At 43.1% G+C, this 12346-nt stretch overlaps 1 protein-coding gene across 2 annotated transcripts in view; it reads left to right on the forward strand.

The window, feature by feature from the left end:
• Positions 1–441: 441 nt before the first annotated feature.
• TPST1 (tyrosylprotein sulfotransferase 1) overlaps positions 442–12346 on the forward strand; it is a 141121-nt gene continuing 129216 nt past the window's right edge. The window contains exon 1 of one of the 2 annotated variants that reach the window (XM_025425727.3): positions 442–601. The gene's annotated coding sequence lies outside the window, so the exon portion shown is untranslated. The remainder of the gene's footprint in view (positions 602–12346) is intronic. The other variant, XM_025425726.3, reaches the window with a different exon arrangement.

Below are 12346 nucleotides of genomic sequence, written 5' to 3' on the forward strand. Positions count from 1 at the left end.
GGATGGAAGCGGCGGACGTGGGGGGGCGCCGGCTTGGAGAAGCTCCTTTTCTTGCCGCGTGCCACGGACCGCGTGGCGCACACCCCCAGCCGGGCGCGGTCGCCAGGGCAACCACCAGGCCCCGCAGGTGGCTGCCCCGGAGCCGTCGCGGGGAGCGCGCACGCGCAGGGACGCAGGCACGCCCGCCCGGCCGCGACGTCAGGTCCCTCCCGCTTGGTCCCTAACGCCCGCTGGACCCGGGCTATTCCAAGCACCGCCCCCAGCGGGCGGGAGCTAGCGAAAGTCACCAATCAGAGGGTCCGACACATCTCCCGGCCGGGCTGGCGGCAGCCAATCGCCGCATCCGTGAGATCCCGGGCCCGCCCGGGAGGCAGGCGGCCGGCGCTGAGGCAGCGACGGCGGGAGTCGCTGCTGAGGCGGCCGCGGGCGCGGGTCGCGTTGGCGCTGCTCCGCGGGGCCGGGCCGGGCTGGCGGCCGCTGGCGCCTGGCGGTGAGGGCGGGCTCCCGGGGCGGGCGGAATGGCCCCCCCCTAGGGCAGTGGGAGAAGCGGCCGAGCGCAGGATGCTGGGGAGGCGGCGCGGCGGCTCCTCGCTCATCCCAGGTAAGGGAGACGCCGCGCTCGCTGTGGCTCGGTGGGAGCGCCGCCCCGCCCCCGCCCCCGCCCCCGCCCGGCCCCCGCCCGGCCCCCGCCCCGGCCCCGCCGCCTTCCCGTCGCCGTGCCCCGCCTCGGGCCCCGGCCACTCTGCCCTGGCATCCCACTGCCCCGCGTCAGCCCGGCTCGCACGTCTCCGCATCCGTCCCCGGTGGCTGGGCGGGGGGGGGGGGGGGGCAGTTGTCCGGCCCCGCCCCCGCCCGGCCCGCGGCTCCCGCTCGCGCACCCGCTCCTCGCCGACCCTCCCCGCCTCTCCCCAGGCCCCTCCCCCCGGCCCCCTCCCCGGGACTCGCGGCGCTGGCACCGTTTCCCGGCCTCTGCAGCCCTTCGGGGCGCCTCCCGGGGATGAGCCCCTTCCCGCCCCCGCGTCCCGCCGGGATCACAGCGGACTTTGCCCGCACGAGTGCCGGGGTTTCGTTTCCGCAGTCGCCCTCGTCCCTGCCTTCTGCTGCCCGGTCCTCCGTACCTTTCAGTCTCCCCCGCAACCTCTTATGGCCCTGGGTTTTGCCCTTTTGCTCCCAGATGCGTTCGTCTGCGAACTCGACTCCTCTCCCCACTTTCATCCGTCGCACCCGAACCGTCAGCACTCTAGTGCTCTACCGGGTGCCAGATCTGTAGTTAACATCAGTCCGTCTTCCGAGGAGCTGCACGCGGAGCCCGTCGAGCCTGGCGCACAGTGGGCCGGGTGCACAGTCCGCCTCTCCTCCTCCAGATGGTGGTACAAGAGGCCCATGATCCAGAGGGATTCCACTCACTATTGGAGGAGTGATGTGGGACATGGCAGGACAGATTATTGAGCTCCAAGTGCGAGAGACGTTACATTATCAATTATTTACTCACTACGTTTATGCAGGAAGAAAACAAGTTGGCTATTTTTGTGTCAAGTATTGTTTTATATTCATTGGCTTTGTAAAGGATTCTTAGGGAGCTTCACAATATGGTTATTTCCTTACACACACACACACACACACACACACCCCGTTTATCTCCTCTCCAAAGTAGCATTGCGTGGAAGAAGTGGTTTGGTTTTTTTTTTTTTTTTTAAAGATTTAATTTATTTATTCACGAGACACACACACACACACACACACAGAGGCAGAGTCACACGCAGAAGGAGAAAAGCAAGCTTCGTGCAGGGAGCCCGATGTGGGACTCGATCCCAGGACCCCGGGATCACGCCCTGAGCCAAGGCAGTGGGTCATCTGCTGAGCCACCCAGGTCTCCCAGAAGAAGTGTTCACTTGTGTATCTCTCAGCTGGGGAGTCCAGCCCTGCAGGGAATTTTCATCCTTGAAGAGCCCGGGGGAATCAGGTGTAGAATTCTTGGAATCAGCTGCTGGAGGGATCAAACATGCTTGGGAGTGAAAGTTCTCACAAGTTTTGTGAGAGTGACAGAGGAGAGTATCTCTCCCTTTCCCCAACCCTCTTTCTGGCAATCAGAGGAAGCAACTACGGTCTTTTTTTTTTTTTTTTTTTTTGCAAAGAGTGAAGTAAATTTGACTTTTCAAAATCATAAAAGCTACATTACTGTCTTCAACTCATTCTTCCCACACTTGCTTTAATGGTCTACAAGCCAGGATCAAACTGTTGCTTTTCCAGAGCAGACTAGAGAAAATCATGTAAGTGACCTGGGTTGCTGCTCTAGACTTCTGGATTCTAACTTTACTCTTACCTCCTAGAATATTCTTACGTACTAAAATCTGAATGGCTTCTTAAAAGATTTTTACCATTCTCCTCCCTTCGTCCTGCTCTTGATGTTTCTTCATTGCTTATTTTGCAATCAGCAGAAAATTCACAAGAAATTGGTGGGCTTCAGCCCTGAACTCTTAAGAATCTGTCATTAAAAATGATAGTATGCCTATGCCTGTTTGATTTCTGATCTCATTTCCTTTTACCAGGGAACAAAGGGTCCTCCTTTCTAAGGCTAACATCTTTGATCTGCTCTATATTCTCATATTTTTCTCATCTTGCATACATGGTACAGTTTACACCTTCCAAAACAAAGATAAAAACCTTCCTTTGATGCTTCCCCCTTTTTTATTTTCTCTGATTAATGTAGTATTCCTTAGAGTTTCAATTTCTGTTCTTTTCTTTGTTCTCTAATTTCCTTGTGTGATTACACTTCCTATCCTAGCTTCAAATAGCACCAGTAGATTTATGGTTTTCAAAGATGTGTATTCAGTCCGCATTTTTCTTGAGTTTCAAGTTCTTTATTTTCATCACCTATTGGATAACTAAATTTGGATACTGAGTATTCCAAACTTGGTTATATTTTCTTTTCCCTTCCCTCTACTCACTGAGCCCCCTCAAGCACATACTCCTTGTCCTGTTTTAGGCCTTCACCCTAACTCTTGTTATTAGAAACCTTAGAATCCTCTTCTTTCACAGCTGGTCTCTTATTGCTCATATTGTTTCTACTTGAAATCTTTCTCTCTCTCTCTTCATTGCCAGAAGATTGGTTGAGGCTTGGGTTACATTTTTCCTGAACAGAGATGGTCATTTCCATCCCAAGCACTACTTCATTCACTTAACCCAGGCGCTACTGTAAAACCATCTGGGGAGCTTTTAAAGAATAAGGATGAGAGGGTGAAGGCTTCCATAGAGAGTTGGTTTGGTGTGGGGCCAAACCTTCTCATTTAAAAAATGCTTCCCAGGGCAGCTGGGTGGCTCAGTTGGTTCAGCAGCTGCCTTTCATTCAGGTCACGATCTTGGGGTCCTAGGATTGAGTTCCATGTCGGGCTCCCTGGTTAGTGCATTCTCTCTCTCAAATAAATGTATACATACATACAATTTTTATTTATTTTATTTTATTTTTAAAAAAATGTTTTATTTATTTATTTGAGAGAGAGAGAGAGGCAGAGACACAGGCAGAGGGAGAAGCAGGCTCCATGTAGGGAGCCCGACATCGGACTCAATCCTGGGTCTCCAGGATCACACCCCAGGCTGTAGGCGGTGCCAAACCGCTGCGCCACCAGGGCTGCCCACATACATACAATTTTTAAAATTAAAACATTGCTTTTTATGTGAGCTCAGGCTGAGAACTGGGCTGAGAGCTTGAAGAGGGAATGATAGAACCCTGAGAAATTACAGTATTTAACTCGTGAAAATTAGGATAAATGTCATTTTTCTTGGCATCATTAGTTGCTTACTTTCCTGGCACTTGGTACATGTACCATTAAAGTACATACCATTTTATTTAAATGATTTCTCGTGCACCTATTTTTGTCATGACAAGGAGTTTCTTGAGATCTAAGATCATGCCTACTGTTTTTTCTACACTACTCACGACGCTACTGACATCACATATGTGGGCTTTTCCCTTACGTTCTCCAACTCTCCAGACCCCTACTGGGTGTCCTACGAGTTAACCTAATTATGACACCACCTACCTGGAGTTTGTGCAGTCTCCACGGTGGAGAACTTAGCCCCTGCCCACCTCCTGTACCCCCCACTGCTACGCTAGTTGCAAGTCCCATGTTGTGACCTGCACTTTTGACCAGCTGACTGTAAATTGGGGCTTCCTACAATCCCCTCTTCCGATCAATAATTTGCTGTAATGGCTCACAGGACTCCAGAAAGCTCTTTACTTAACCATTACTTGCTTATTATAAAGGGTATAATTCAGGAACAGCAAATGGAAGAGATGCATAGGGCAAGGTATGTAGTAAGGGGCATAGAGCTTCCATGAGCTTCTGTGCTTTTCCTTGGGGGCACCATTCTCCCGACACCTTCATGTGTTCACCAACCCAGAAGCTTCTGATTCCCTTCAGTTAGGGTGTTATGGAGGCTTCGTTATGTAGGCATAATCATTGGTTGATTGTGATAAACTCAATCTGCACCTCTTTTCCCCATCTTGAGGTCAGAGGTTGGTTCTTATGGCAACCACCCCTCATTCTCCAAGATATGGTTGAAAGGGGCTTATTATGAGTAACAAAAGATGCTCTTCTTACCCCATCAAGAAAATTCTAAAGGTTTTAGCTCTGTGCCAGGAGCCAGGAATGAAGACTGGATATATATTCTATAATAATTATATCACAGTGTTGTAATATGTTATTTATCTTTTTATCACTGCCTTGTACAGTACTTAGTATATTTAAAAACGATAAAAATTAGTTGAGTGAGTCAGTTGGTAAATAATGTGAAACAGATCTTGAATTCACAGTTTTGCAAGATGACCATCTGTTTGTTTCTTGGCTGATTAACAGGTCATTAGTCATACTTGCATAGTCATTCTTGTTTAAAAAAACATATATATTAGTAATAAATTAGTGGATTAAGATAAATAATATTTGCTCTCATACTTGGCTTTTTTTTTTTTTTTAATTTTTATTTATTTATGATAGAGAGAGAGAGAGAGGCAGAGACCTAGGCAGAGGGAGAAGCAGGCTCCATGCACCGGGAGCCCGACGTGGGATTCGATCCTGCGTCTCCAGGATCGCGCCCTGGGCCAAAGGCAGGCGCTAAACCGCTGCGCCACCCAGGGATCCCTCATACTTGGCTTTTAACATAGTTAAGCTGTTACATGATTATAGAGGTTCATTCAGGCTTCCTCTTTAGCAGATACTATTTATTTATTTTAAAAAGATTATTTATTTATTCATGAGAGACAGAGAGAGAGAGAGAGGCAGAGACAGAGGGAGAAGTAGGCTCCATGCCAGGAGCTCGATGTGGGACTCAATCCTGGAACTCCAGGATTTCGCCCTGTGCAGAAGGCAGGTGCTCAACCGCTGAGCCACCCAGGTGTCCCAGCAGATACTATTTAAAATGGATCTTATGGATTGTTGAGACATATGTATCTTCCATCTTCTTTAAACAAATAACTCTGATTTGAGGCTCATAAGTTTTGGAATTTTCAAGTAGAACAAAAACTGGGACACCTGGGTGGCTCAGGGGTTAAGCATCTGCCTTTGGCTCAGGGCATGGTCCTGGGATCGAGTACCCCTGCATCAGGTTCCTGGCATGGAGCCTGCTTCTCTCTCTGCCTATGTCTCTGCCTGTGTCTCTCATGAATAAATAAATACAATCTTAAAAAATAAAATAAAAAAAAGTAGAACAAAAACTATCAAATTGATAAAAGATCTTGAACAGTGACAGAACTTTTTTTTTTAGAACTCTTTTTAAGAGAATTAAGAAAGTAGAGAATATGCATTAAGCCATCTACATATATGTATCTAATTGGCATTGGTGTTTGTGAGGGGGAAATCTGTAATTCCCAAATATTTACTGTTATAAGAAAAACCTGTAATTGCTCATTTAATGGTCCCATATACATTGTGATTTGTTAGTACTAAGATATAAACTGTGGAACTTTTGTTTTTTAGTTTTCTTAAGATCTTTTCAGCTGTTTCTCTTTGTAGAATTTGTGGTTGACGACGACTCTTACAGCATTTGAAAATGTTGTGCCACCTCTCTTAGACCTCCATGATTTCAGATGAGAAATCCTCTATTATTGGAATTTGTGTTTTCCTTGAGGTGGTGTATTTTTTTTAAAGATTTATTTATTTATTTATTTATTTATTTATTTATTTATTTATTTATTTATTTATTTATTTATGATAGAGAGAGAGAGAGGCAGAGACACAGGAGGAGGGAGAAGCAGGCTCCATGCAGGGAGCCTGATGCGGGACTCCATCCCGGGACTCCAGGATCGTGCCCTGGGCCAAAGGCAGGCGCTAAACCGCTGAGCCACCCAGGGATCCCCCAGGTGGTATATTCTTTCTCCCTGGCTGCTTTAAAGGCTTTTTCTTTGTCTTTAGTTTTCAGAAGTTTAATTATGATATATCTTGGCAGGAATTTGTTTGGGCTTAACCTATTTGGAGTTCTGTTAGCTTTTTATTTTTAGTTTTTAAAGTAGGCTCCATGCCCAATGTGGGGCTTGAACTCACAACCCTGAGATCAGGAGTTGCATGCTCTACTGAGTGAGCCAACCAGGTGCTCCTATGTTAGCTTTTTGAACTGTAAGTTTATGTCTTTTGCCATTTTGGATGTTTCAAGTTTTGGATGTTTCAGCCATTTTTAGAATGATTTTTCAGGGGCACTCTCTCTCTCTGTGACTGTGAAAATACAACTCTTAGATCTTTTGTTATAATCTTACAGTGCATGAGGCATTTTTTCCCTCTGTTGTTTAGATTGGGTAATTCCTTTTGTTCTACTTCCGCTTTCAACTTTTTTTCATCTCTTGTATTCATTCTGTGATTGAGCCCATCTAATGGCTTTTTGTTTTGGTTATTTTTCAGTTCTGTAATTTCCATTTGTTTCTTTTCTGTATTTGCTATTTCTTTGGTAAACTTTTTTGTTTGTTTTAATAGTATATCACTGCTCATTAAAGCATGATGGCTACTTTAAAATCCTTGTCAGGTAATTCTGACATTTGATTCATGTGTGATATTATATATGTTAATTGTCTTTTCTAAAATTCAAGTAATTTTCCTGGTTCTTGGTATGATGATTGACTTTTTTTGATTATATCCTAGACATTCTTGATATTTTTTTTGGAGACCATGGATGCTATTTAAATCTTTTGTTTCAGTCAGCAGCCAGCCCAAAAGATTTAGTGGGTAGGTTCCAGCTTACTCTTTTTGGTAACAGCTTTGTTGAATTATAAGTCACATACCATACATTTGCCCATTTGAGGTATACAATTTTTTATCGAGTTGTACGTTCATTACTGCAATCAATTTTAGAACAGTTTCATTACCCCACAAAGAAACTGCATACTCCTTACCTGTCACCCCCAGCTGTCCCACTTATCATCCCCTCCATCTCTAGGCAACTACTGATCTGTTTTCTGTCAATGTAGATTTGCCTTATCTAAATATTTCATGTAAATATAAAAATACAAATTGTTCTCTTTTGTTACTTGGTTCTTTCACTTAGCGTAATGTTTTCAGTGTTCTTCCATGTTCTAGAATATACCAGCATTTTGTTTCTTTTTATTGCTGAATAATATTCCATTTTATAGACATACCGCATTTTATTTATCCATTAATCTGTTAACAGGTGTTTAGATTGTTTCCTCTATTGGGTATTATGAATAATGCTGCTATGAACTTCTGAGTACAAGTTTTCGTGTGGACATGAATTGTTGGGTCATATGGTAATTCTAGAACTCTAACATTTTGAGGAACTGCCAGATTGTTTTCAAAAGTGGTTGCCCCATTTCATATTTCTGCCTGCAATGTATGAAGGTTCCAATTACTAAGCATCCTCACTAACTCTTGTTATTATCCGACTCTATGATTCTAGCCATTCTAATGGGATGAAGTAATATTTTGTGGTTTTGATTGCATTTCCTTGATGGATAATGATGTTGAGCATATTTTCATGTGCTTTTTGGCTATTTGTATATATTTAGAGAAATCTGTATTCTTTTGCCCATTCTCAAATTAAGTTGTCTTTATTGTTGTAAGATGTCTTTATATAATCTAGGTACTTAGCTATATGATTTGTAAATACAAACATCCCATTCAGTGAGTGTCATTTCACTTTCTTGATGGTGTCCCTTTCAAGCACAGAGGTTTTTCATTTTGGTGAACTTCAGTTTATTTATTTTTTCTTTTTTTGCCTGTGCTTTAGGTTTCATTTTTTTGTTGTTTTAAGTAGGCTCCATGCCCAATATAGGGCTTGAACTCATGACCCCAAGATCTAGAGTGACATCTTCCACCAGCTGAGTCAGCTAGATGCCCCCTTTAGGGTTCATATTTAAGAAACCATTGCCTGATTCAGGGTCATAAAGACTTACTCTGTATTTTCTTCCAAGAATGTTAGAGTTTCATCTCTTACATTTAGGTGTTCTATCTTTTTTGGTGAATTTGTATATAGTGTGAGATAGAGGTCTAACTTCATGGTTTTGCTTATAGATGTTCAGTTATTTCAGCACCATGTGTTGAAAAAACTATCCTTTCCTCCACTGAATTATCTTGGCACCTTTTTCCAGTTGGAATTTTGGCAGGAATTGCATTGAACCTGTAGATCAATTTGAGGAATATTACTATCTTAACAGTATTAGTATTCCAGTCCATTAACATGAAATATCTTTTCATTTATGTAGATATATTTTTTTAAGATTTTACTTATTTATTTGAGAGAAGAGAGAGCAGAGAGCATGAGCACATGGATAGGGGGAGGGACAGAGGAGGAAGGAAAAGCTGACTCCCCACTGATCAGGGAGCTGGATGTGGGGCTCCATCCCAGGACCCTGAGATCATGATCATAAAGGCAGGTGCTTAACTGGCTGAACCACCAAGGTGCCCCCTTTTATTTAGATTTTAAATTTCTTTCAATAATGTTTTCTAGTTTTACATGTTTAACAATTGCATTTTTTTGGATAAAATTTGTTTCTTAATATTTTATTCTTTTGATGCTATTATAAATGGAATTATTTTCTTAATTCTATTTTTTAGAAGATTTTATTTATTTGTTTAAACATTTTATTTATTTATTCATGAGAGACACAAAGAGAGAGGCAGAGACATAGGCAGAGGGAGAAGCAGGCTCCATGTGGGGAGTGTGATGTGGAACTCGATCCCAGGACAATGGGATCACACCCTAGGCTGAAGGCAGACACTCAACCACTGAACCACCCAGGCATCCCAGATTTTATTTATTTATTCATGAGAGACACACAGAGAGAGACAGAGACCTAGGCAGAGGGAAAAGCAGGCTCCATGCAGGGAGCCCAATGCAGGACTTGATCCCAGGACCCAAGGACCCCAGGATCACGACTTGAGCCAAAGGGAGATGCTTAACCACTGAGCCACCCAGGTGCCCCTCTTAATTCTATTTTTGGATGGTTATTTGTAGTATATAGGAACATAGTTGAATTCTGTATAGTAGTTCTGTATCTTACAAATATCCCTAACTAATTTAACAGTTCTGGTAGTTTTTTAATGAGTTGTTAGGATTTTAGATACATGTGATGTGTCATCTCTGATGAGAAAGAAGTAGTCTCATTTTTTCCCTTCCAATCTGGATCCTTTTAATTTTTCTTGCCTTGGCTAGAACCTACTGTATAATATTAAATACAAATGGTGAGAGCAGACATCCAATCCAGTCTTGTTGTTGATCTTACAGGGTAATCATTAAGTGTGAGGTTAGCTGTGGGTTTTCTTTTTTTTTAAGATTTTATTTATTCATGAGAGACACAGAGAGAGAGGCAGAGACACAGGCAGAGGGAGAAGCAAGCTCCCCACAGGGAGCCCGATGTGGGACTTGATTCCGGAACTCCAGGATCATGCCCTGAGCCAAAGGCAGGTGCTTAACCTCTGAGCCACCCAGGTGTCCCAGCTGTGGGTTTTTTCTTTAAAAAAAAAAAAAAAAAAAAAGATTTTATTTATTCATGAGAGACAGAGAGAGAGAGAGAGAGAGAGAGAGAGAGGCAGAGACACAGGCAGAGGGAGAAGCAGGCTCCATGCAGGGAGCCCGATGTGGGACTCGATCCCAGGTCTCCAGGATCATACCCTGGGCTGAAGGCGGCACTAAACCGCTGCACCACCCGGGCTGCCCAGCTGTGGGTTTTCTTATATGTCCTTTTTCATGTTGATGACGTTCTCCTCTATTTCTGACTTAGTCTTGTTTTTATCATGAAAGAATGTTGAATTTTGTCTTTTTTTCAGTGCCTATTTAGATGATTGTGTGCTGTATGTCATTTACTAATTTGATGTATGACATTAGTTGACTTTCATATGTTGAAACAATCATACATGCTTGGGACAATCCATGCTTGGTCATGGTTTATGTATGATCATCCTTTGTGTATGTTTCTGGATTTGGTTTGCTGGCATTTTCTCAGGAGTTTTGCATTTATATAAGTAAATATATATTTGTAGTTTTCTTGTAGTGTCTTTCTCTGGTTTTGGAATCAGGGAAAACTGGTGTCACAGAATAAATGGAGACGTGTTTCCATCTCTTCTGTATTTTGGGAAAGTTTGTTAAGGATTGGTATTCATTCTTAAGTTTTGGTAGAATCCACTAGTGAAACCATTTGATCTTAGACTTTTCTTTACTTGTTACGGCTTTTATTCAGAGAATTTCTTTGTGAATAGATTTTAGAACTTTGTGTCTCCTAGAAATTTATCCCCTTCATCTAGTTATAAAATTTAGGCAGCCCTGGTGGCTCAGCGGTTTAGTGCTGCCTTCAGCCCACGATGTGGACCTGGGACCCGGGATCGAGTCCCACGTCAGGTTCCCTGATGGAGCCTGCTTCTACCTCTGCCTGTGTCTCTGCCTCTCTCTCTCTCTCTGTCTCTCATGAATAAATAAATAAAATCTTTAAAAAAATAGTTATAAAATTTGATTACAGCTGTTTGTAGTATTCCCTATAATTCTTTACAATAATTTTTATTTATGTAAGGTAATAATTACTTATTTAGTAATTTGGGTCTTTTTCGTTCTTGTTTAATCTAAATGATTATTTATTCTGTTGATCTTTTCAAAGAACCAACTTTTTATTTTGTTGATTTACTTTCTTTTTTTTCTCTATTGTATTTAAGTCACTGTAATTCTTTCTGTTTACTGGCTTTGGGTTAGTTTATTCTTTTTCTGTTTGTTTTTTTAAGATTTATTTATTTATTAGAGCATGCAGACAGGGGGAGGGGCAGAGGAAGAGGGAGAGAATCTTAAGCAGACTCCCATAGAGTGCAGAGTCAGATGCAGGGTTCCTTCTCAGAACCCTGAGATCATGATCTGAGTCATAATCAAGAGTTGGAGGCAGCCCGGGTGGCTCAGCGGTTTAGCGCCACCTTCAGTCCAGAGCCTGATCCTGGAGACCTGGGATTGAGTCCCATGTCAGGCTCCCTGCATGGAGCCTACTTCTCCCTCTGCCTGTGTCTCTGCCTCTCTGTCTCTCTCTCATGAATGAATTAAAAAAAAAAAAAAAAAAGAGTTGGATGCTTAACCAACGGAGCCACCCAAGTGTCCCTTTTTTTTTACTGATTTCTTAAGGGAACAGTTAGTTGGTTGTTTTGAGATCTTTTTTTAAAGTTTTAAACTATTTAAGATTTTATTTTTTAAATTTACATTTAATTGGCATATAACATTGTGTTAATTTAAGGTGTACAACATGTTGATTTGAGATTTTTTTTTTTAAAGAATTCTTTTTTTTTTTTTTAATTTTTATTTATTTATGATAGTCACAGAGAGAGAGAGAGAGGCAGAGACACAGGCAGAGGGAGAAGCAGGCTCCATGCACCAGGAGCCCGACGTGGGATTCGATCCCGGGTCTCCAGGATCGCGCCCTGGGCCAAAGGCAGGCGCCAAACCGCTGCGCCACCCAGGGATCCCGAGATTTTTTTTTTTTTATAGATATTTACACTACAAATTTTCGTTACATCAGAGCTCTTGCTGCTTTTGCTACATCCCATAAGTTTTTTTTTTTCTTTTAAAGATTTTATTTATTCATGAGAGACAGAGACAGAGAGAGAGAGAGAGAGAGAGAGAGAGAGAGAGGCAGAGACACAGGCAGAGGGAGAAGCAGGCTCCATGCAGGGAGCCTGACGTGGGACTCAATCCCGGGTCTCCAGGATCATGCCCTGGGCTGAAGGCGGCGCTAAACTGCTGAGCCACCCGGGCTGCCCCAAGTTTGTGTTTTTATCTCAAAGTATTTCCTAACTTATCTTGGTATTTCTTTTGTGGCTCATTGGTTATTTAGAAGACTGTTCTGTAAATTTTCACATATTTGCAAGTTTCTCAAATATTT

This window comes from Canis lupus, chromosome 6 (genome assembly GCF_003254725.2).
Source record: "Canis lupus dingo isolate Sandy chromosome 6, ASM325472v2, whole genome shotgun sequence".
Lineage (NCBI taxonomy): Eukaryota > Metazoa > Chordata > Mammalia > Carnivora > Canidae > Canis > Canis lupus.